Here is an 8,626-nt window from a genome sequence, read left to right as displayed (position 1 = left end):
ACTGCCCTGTCCCTACCTTTCTGAGTCCAGTAGACCCCCAAGTATGGGATACCTCCACCCCGGTGGTTGCTACTCAACCACCAGCCATTCCTAGTTCACCTTAAGAACCCCTCCTCCTTCCCTTCCAGACCCCAGTTTCCTATCTCTGAAACTCATCGCTGAGACCACAAGCCTGCTGTGGGAGCACATTCTGCTCCTTCCGCCAATAGCCTTTAAGATACCAGCCCACGATTTTTAAGCTCCCCTGAGCCGGAACTGTGCTCCTCTAATTTGGACTCCGAGTCGGGGCTATTTCTGGTGTTGGCGCGGCTCCAAGAAGGCCATCACAGCCAGTCCCCCTAACTGCCCCGTAGAGAAGAAAGATGAGCGAGTCCAGCTCAAAGTCCAGCCAGTCCCTGGCCTCCAAGCAGGAGAAGGACGGGACTGAGAAGTGAGGCTGGGCAGGCCACACAAGCAGCCTCCGAAGGAGCCCAGTGAAGTGCCAACACTGAAGAGACCTCAGGGCCGACCAAACAGAAGCAAAAATAAGGGTGCCGCCAAGACAGAAAACTGCCACAGCTCCAGGGAGGAAACTGAGTGGCAGACCCAAGAAACTGGAGAAGGAGGAAGAGGAGGGCATCTCCCAGGAGTCCTCGGAGGAGGAGCAGTGACCACACGCAGTGCCGCCTGCTCCTTGGCCATCACAGGAGTTGCTTCCCCTGGGACCGGAAGCCCTGCTTCCAGCCCCCTCCCCACCCCCACTGCACACTATCGCACCAGCTGCAGGCTCTGCAGCACCCACCGGGGAGCAGGGTTTGGCTCAGTCCCTGTGCCCTCCTTCCCAACACACCTGCCCTCTCCCGACAAGGCTAACTTCCCACTTAGCCGCAGCCGGCCCTGCTGCGCACGGCCCTGCTGCGCACGGCCCTGCTGCGCACGGCCCTGCTGCGCACGGCCCTGCTGCGCACGGCCCTGCTGCGCACGGCCCTGCTGCGCACGGCCCTGCTGCGCACGGCCCTGCTGCGCACGGCCCTGCTGCGCACGGCCCTGCTGCGCACGGCCCTGCTGCGCACGGCCCTGCTGCGCACGGCCCTGCTGCGCACGGCCCTGCTGCGCACGGCCCTGCTGCGCACGGCCCTGGAGACCTGCTCTCTGGGCTCTTTCTTTTGCAGGTCCCCTCTGCTCTGCTGTTCCTGGCTTCCTTGTATAGAGTCCTGGGAGCATTCCCTGGCCTTAAAGGGCCCCAGCCCCATCTCAATTCAGACAAGCCCCATTGGCTGACCTGGCCGCAGCAAGTGTGGTCCGTGCAGGGATACATAGATCCCGGCATGCCCCCACCCCTCACCGAACTGTCAACAGGTAGGTTTCTCAGTCACTTTTGCCCCACCTTACCTAGACCTTGCATTAGGTTGGCTAGAGTCCCTTAGACCACAGGAAGTAGGACATGATGGCCCGCCCACCTTGTTCTCACTTGGGACCCAATGCAGTGACAGATGGGGGTCACACCCATCTCCAGGGTGAGGTTCTATTTTCTGACATTTACCTGAGGCAGATGGGGCACTAACTCACCTCCCCCACTTCCTCCAGTGGGGCACCAAGGAGCTAGCCTTGCCCCCCTCCTTTTGCTCCTTCCTGCCCCCCAAGGTTCCGGTTCCATCTTCTCCTCTGTTCACAAACTACCTCTGGACAGTTGTGTTGGTTTTCATTCAATGTTCATTCTTAGACACCCACCATTGCTGCTGCTACCAGTGCCAAAAGTTCATCCTCCTGTTCTGCCTGCATTCTCCCCAAGACACTAGGGGGAAGGGGGGCTGGGGTACAGCAGTCTGGCTACCAACCACCCCACACCAGGGACAATGGGGCCCTGCCCCTTGGATGCTGCAGCAGAATGAGGAGAGGGGGGACATTTTCACTTTTGGAAAAGGAAGTGAGGAAAAGGTACTGCTGTAAATGTGCTAGCTGTTTTTTAGTATAAGGTGTTATAATATTGTCAGGTTACTTCCCAAACATCTGGGCAACAACCTTCTTATGTTTCCAAAGCAATTGTAATATAGCTTCATAGTATGGGGTGACTACCCTCGCTGAAGAGGCAGGCATGTGTACCCATAAAATAGGTCAATCCTGCCAAAGACTCCTGTAGGGGCAAAATTGGAAGCAAGAACTACAAAATGTAATGATTGATCATAATTAATCTGTTGGAGATGGACCTTTTTAATATTGTCAGGAAGAAGCCTTAAGGCCTGTCTGGCCACAGGTGTCAATTTCGGGGAGAGGTTGGGTCGGGATCTCCCAAGAGCATATCATACAATGGTCTTAAGTCACCTGTTTTGATTGCTAGGCAGGGGCGTATCCATTCTATGTCTCCCAGTAACTGCTGCAAATCATGTAAGGTTTTAAGATGAGAGGTATCCATAGTTACTTTTTTTGATTTAATTTTATCCATGGCCAATTGGTACCCAAGGTAGGAATATGGGGCTTGCATTTGGATCTTCTCAGGAGCTATGATAAGCACCGCCTTCTCTAAATCCTGTTGCATTTGAGTATAAGCCTTGAGCAGTTGATCTTGATCAAGCCCTGCTATTAATAAATCATCCATATAATGAACAATATATAACTGTGGAAACTGACAGCGGACAGGCTCCAAGGCAGTAGCAACACAAGCTTGACATATGATAGGACTACTTGCCATGCCCTGTGGGAGTATAAATCAATGGAATCATGAAGCTGGTTCTTTAAAATTAATTGAAGGGAGGCTCAAAGCAAAACGAGGGCAATCCTGTTTGACTAGAGGAGTAGTAAAAAAGTAATCTTTTAAATCCACTGTATTTATATGCCAGCCCCGGGATATGGCTGAAGGAAACCCATAGGCTGCATCACCTCATTGACAGCCCGGAGGTCCTGTAATAGTCTCCATTTTCCAGATTTCTTTTTCACAATAAAAATGGGTGTATTCCAAGGAGAAGTAGAGGGGACAATGTGCCAAGCCTGCAGCTGATCTTGGACCAAGGCATGAGCAGCCTGCAATTTCTCTTGAGTCAAGAGCCACTGCTCCACCCAAACTGGATCGTCAGATTTTCAAATTATAGGAATTGGGGCAGGCTTGGGAGCAGTGACCCTAACTAAAAATGGCCCAGACAGCTTTGGTCTCCAAGCAGCCTGGTAATTTATCTGGTGTTACTGGCTGTGACCAGCCCTGCAGGTTTTTTCCCAGCCCCTGTCCTGGACTTCATCCCAGTTGCTGCATAATTTGGGCCACTGGTGGTAGTGATGTTGGCTGAGTGGTCAAAACAGCTCCCATCTCACTCAGGACATCTCTTCCCCAGAGACTAACAGGGAGTCCTGGGAGGCTGAAAGTAACTGTCAAGGCTTTCATTATCCTGCCATTTTAATATTTTGGCACTCTTCTTGGGATTTGCTTGACCTACTCCTTATAGGGCGGCAGTACTACTTTCTAATGGCCACTTCTTAGGCCAGGATTGTAAGGACAGGATGGAGACATCAGCTCCAGTGTCTAAAATTCAATTAAATGACTTCCCATCAATAATCAGTTCTAATTGTGGGCTTTCTTTCATATGAGCTACCCAAAAGGCTGCAGGGTCAGTTGACCCAAAACCCTTAGCACCCTGACTGGACCTGGCCATGGGGTTGGAGGTATTAACTAAGGGTACCAAGACCAATTGGGCAATACAATCCCCCTGAGGAATTACTGTAACTCCTTGAGTAACCAATGTCATAACTTTTATTTCTCCTTGATAATCTGCATCAACAACCCCAGGATGAATTTTAATTCCCCTCAGGATGGTACTGCTTCTTCCTAAGATAAGCCCTGAGGTTCCTTTAGGGTCTGGCACAAAAACGTTAGTGGGTAAAGCTTGAACCCCCATTTGGGCTGTCAGGACTGCTTGTGCGGAGGTACTGAGGTCCAATCCTGCACTTCCTGGGGTGGTGTTGGCCAATGGCTTATCAGAGTAAACCCAGGTGAGAAATCCAAGTAAAGATATATATAGAGAGTAGACAGAGTTAAGTAGACACCAACCAGCTGCCAAGGAAACAAGACACATAGAAAATGAGGTAATGTCACAGCCACGTGGCAACAGATAGACAAATAGAAATGGGTTAATTCAAGAGGTAAGAGGTACCTAAGAATATACTTCAGCCACTGGCCAAACAGTATTGTAAATAATATTGATCCTGTGTGATTATTCATGTCTGGGTGACTGGAAAATGAAAGTGCAGTCTCTGTTTACAGCTCAGAACAAGTAATGTCCACAATAATATTATTAAAAATTAATTTAAATATTGGTCAGGTCTTTTAAGGAGATTAGGTCTCATTCTATACCTCATGCTAGATTTGAACTTACTATGTAGCCTAGGTTAGCCTCAAACTCACAGTAATACTCCTGACTCAGCCTCCTGAATGCTCAGATAACAGGACTGACTCAGAAACCCAGCATGGTATAATAAATTTATATGAGTTAAAACAGAATTAATAACAATGCTATTTTCATTGTTCAGAAGAAATAAATATGGCAGCCTATCTTATTTTCATTTTCAACAAAATCAAGTTTAGAGGGTACTGAACCCATTTAGAAAATACAGGAGAAGTCCAAAGACAGCAATTGCTTCCTTAGTGATATTAGTATGTCACTTCCTTGGAACCTGCCATGCTCTTGGTATACTTGTGGTTATTTTAAAACACAGGTTCAACTCTTTTCATACTCTCTCATAGCTAACATAAATAGTGATTGTGTCTTGCCATTTTTGCTTTATATGTGGCCATTAGGGATCCTGATGAGCCAAGAGTCTTGCACAAAACCCTGTGCTGATTTCTGTTTTCCTGAGTGCAAGAAATCAGGTTCAGCCAGGCACATGTCCTATGCTTGGTTGTTAAGATCCTAGGTACAAAAGCTCACCAGTGGCTTGTGTTCTCTGATCTTAGCAGAATATCTGGTTGTGGGGGATAGTTTTGAGGGTAAACATATTTAGAGAAAGAATTTACAGTGTTAGGCTTGTAGAACCAAAATTGTTTTGAACTTGTATAAGCCGTGAGGAAGTTGGTCCTACCTTTAATGTACTCTGTCATCAGGCCCCACATAGATCATTTCCTAGTGAAGTTGTGTTATTCTTAAAAAAAATACTGATTGTTAAAAAAATAGTTCACTGCCTCTGCTATTCCTATAAGAGAAAGGACCACAAGATAATGCAGGCTAACTGCTAATTTCTGCCTTCATGCTGTCTTGGATAGCTGAGACATCTGTTAAATAACCATGACTTCCCCACACCCAGGCAAAAAATGAATTAATTTGGCTCCCCTAAATTATAGCTTTGTGGATTTTGCCTTTGTAATCCTCTGACTAACAGTAGCCAAACCTTACCTAGAGAATTCTCTCTGGTTGGGTCCTTGCCAGTCTATTTTAAATAAAGAGCCTCTAATTTACTAAAACCAAACTTGAGAGTCATACTGGTGAACCTTTGAATACTGCAGAACTACAACATCGTGATGAGCCATTGTGCTCTGTGATCATCTCAGCTTCTCTGGTACAAGGGTACAGCATGAGAGCCAGGCATGTGCCTTGTGCTCAGTTATAACCATCCTGGTCCACCTTTCTCTTTCAGTACAAATGTCAGTTTGTACAGGGCTATCATTTGAAGAGTGTGCTAACTATTTCTTAAGAGGTCTGGGAGACTCAGGATTTATACCTGTCTGTTGTGAGAGGCTGTTTTTTGGTTCCTGGCTTCTCAGTCCCCAAATAATCACACAGAAACTGTATTAATTAAATCACTGCTTGGCCCATTAACTCTAGCTTCTTATTGGCTAACTCTTACATCTTAATTTAGCCCATCTCCATTAATCTGTGCATCACCACGTGACTATGGGTTACTGGGTAAAGTTTCAGCATCTGTCTCCCACAGGCGACATGGCTTCTCTCTGACTCTGTCTTCTTTCTCACAGCATTCAGTTTAGTTTTCCCCACCTAGCTCTGTTATACCCTATCAGGCCAAGTCAGTTTCTTTATTAACCAATGACATTCACAGCATACAGAGGGGATCTCACATCACCCATCTCAGGCAAATAGATTCTCACCTTACAGCCAGTCTCCCCATGGCACACAATAAGCCAACTTTCAACAGCCTCAGCTTGCATACATCTAAGAGGGGAAGGTGGGAAATGCTGCCTTGCTGAAATGTAAAGTTTACATTGGGGCTTCCAGAGCATCCTTGCTGCTGAGTCTTGATGCACAACTGTTACCAGTGATGCTGCTTCCTCGGGCTACAGAGTCAAATGCACGTCCCAGTTTTCCCAAAATGGGCCCTGCTGACCCCACTTATTTTGAGCATAGCACTTTAGATTTCAAAGAGGAAATTAATCTGGAGCAGCAAAATCATCATCTGTCTGTTTTAATGATGGGAAATGACAAACAAATGAGTGGTGATAGCCACGCTGCCTCCTAGGCTGTTAGGAGGAGGGGTTTCAACTTATTGGAACTTTACAGATGCATTTGTTAGGACCTGCTTCTGATCACCAAGTAACTGTTGTGACCTCTTTCTTACTAATTTCTGACAGTAACTCACATGTTACCCCACTCCCCGTTACCATCAACAAAGTTTTTATAATAGTGTGAAGCATGCTGACATATGTAAGACTCTTTCTTGTTCCTCAAGGGTATTTTTTTTAAAAGTAATTTTATTAAACTATAAAAGTTTCCATTTACGCCCCTCTTCCCAACACCCTCCCACTCCCCCCCTCCTCCTCCCTCTTTGTCCCTAAGGGCAGTCAGGGTTTCAAGCCCTGTGGGAAGTTCAAGTTCGTCCCCCCTCCCTCCAGGTTCAGAAAGGTGAGTAACCAAATAGACTGGGTCCCAAAAATCCAGTATATGCAGAGGAAACTAGTCCCAGTGTCCTTGTCAATGGCTTCTCAGAAAGACTCCGGGCCAGCCACATTCAGAGAATCCGGCCACATTCAGAGAATCTGGTTGGATCACGTGCTCGTTCAGTCGCAGTCCAACTGCCCTTGGTAAACTCTCATTAGATCCGTTCCCTTGTATCAGTGGGTGATAGCATCCCTCGCAGTCCTTCGTCATTTTCTTCGTCCTTCTGCTCCTCATTTGGCCCTTGGGGGGCTCAGTCCGGTGCTCCAATTGTGGGTCTCCGTCTGTATCGCCATCCATCGCCAGATGAAGGATCTATGGTGATAAGCAAAATATTCATCAGTATGGTTATAGGCCAAGGCCGGTTCAGGCACCCTCTCCTCTGTCCAGAGAACAATCTGGGGATCTCTCCTTGGACCTGGGATCCCATATATAATCAAGTTTCCTATAAACCCTAAAATGACTCCCTTAGTTGAAATATATTCTTCCCTGATCCCATATTCATCCTTCCTCCCTTCCCCCCATCCCGGTCAACCGAGCTTTCTCCATTCCTCCCCTACTCCCTTCTCTCTAACCCTCTCCCCTTCCAACAACCCTCCCACCCCCCCCCCCATGCACCCAAGGTTACCTGGGACTCTTGACTATTTCCTACCTCCTGGCGGATAGCTAAATAATCTTCATCAGGTTCGTCTTCTTCTTTAGCTTCTCTAGGATCACGAATAATAGGCTCAAAGACCTTTAAATTATGGTTAGAATCCACTTATGAGTGAATACATACCGTGTTCCTCTTTTTGGGTCTGGCTTACCTCACTCAGTAAAGCGTTTTCTATGTCCATCCATTTGCATGCAAAATTCAAGATGTCATTATTTTTTACTGCTGAGTAAAACTCTAATGTGTATATGTTCCACACCTTTTTTTAACCATTCTTCTATTGAGGGGCACCTAGGCTGTTTCCAGGTTCTGGCTATTACAAATAGTGCTGCTATGAACATAGTTGAACAAATGCTTTTGTAGTATGCTAGGGAATCTCTAGGGTATATTCCCAAGAGTGGAATTGCTGGGTCCTGAGGGAGATTGACTCCCAGTTTCCTGAGAAACCGCCACACTGATTTCCACAGTGGCTGTACAAGTTTGCATTCCCACCAACAATGGATGAGTGTTCCCCTCACCCCACATCCTCTCCAGCATAGGCTATCATTGGTGTTTTTGACTTTAGCTATTCTGACAGGTGTAAGATGGTATCTCAAAGTGGTTTTAATTTGCATTTCCCTGATCGCTAAGGAGGTTGAGCATGACCTTAAGTGTCTTCTGGCCATTCGAAGTTCATCTGTTGTGAATTCTCTGTTCAGATCAGTACCCCATTTTTTAATTGGGTTAATTAGAGTTTTAGTGCCTAGTTTCTTGAGTTCTTTGTATATTTTGGAGATCAGACCTTTGTCTGATGAGGGGTTGGTGAAGATCTTCTCCCAGTCAGAAGGCAGCCTTTTTGTCTTACTGACAGTGTCCTTTGCTTTACAGAAGCTTCTCAGTTTCAGTAGATCCCATTTATTCATTGCTTCTCTTATTGTCTGTGCAGCTGGGGTCCTGCTTAGGAAGTGGCCTCCCGTGCCTATATCTTGTAGACTACTTCCCACTTTCTCTTCTATCAGGTTCAAGGTGGACGGATTAATGTTGATGTCTTTAATCCATTTGGACCTGAGTTTTGTGCATGGTGATAGGTATGGATCTACTTTCATCCTTCTACAGGTTGACATCCAGTTATGCCAGCACCATTTGT

General features: G+C 46.7%; 1 pseudogene; it reads left to right on the top strand.

Moving 5' to 3' along the window:
* Positions 1-278: 278 nt before the first annotated feature.
* Positions 279-888, top strand: LOC148118239 (high mobility group protein HMG-I/HMG-Y-like; annotated as a pseudogene).
* The last annotated feature ends 7,738 nt before the right edge of the window (positions 889-8,626 follow it).

The sequence above is a fragment of the Myodes glareolus genome, chromosome 24 (genome assembly GCF_982192425.1).
Source record: "Myodes glareolus chromosome 24, mMyoGla1.1, whole genome shotgun sequence".
Lineage (NCBI taxonomy): Eukaryota > Metazoa > Chordata > Mammalia > Rodentia > Cricetidae > Myodes > Myodes glareolus.
This window is presented reverse-complemented; position numbering and strand designations above follow the sequence as displayed.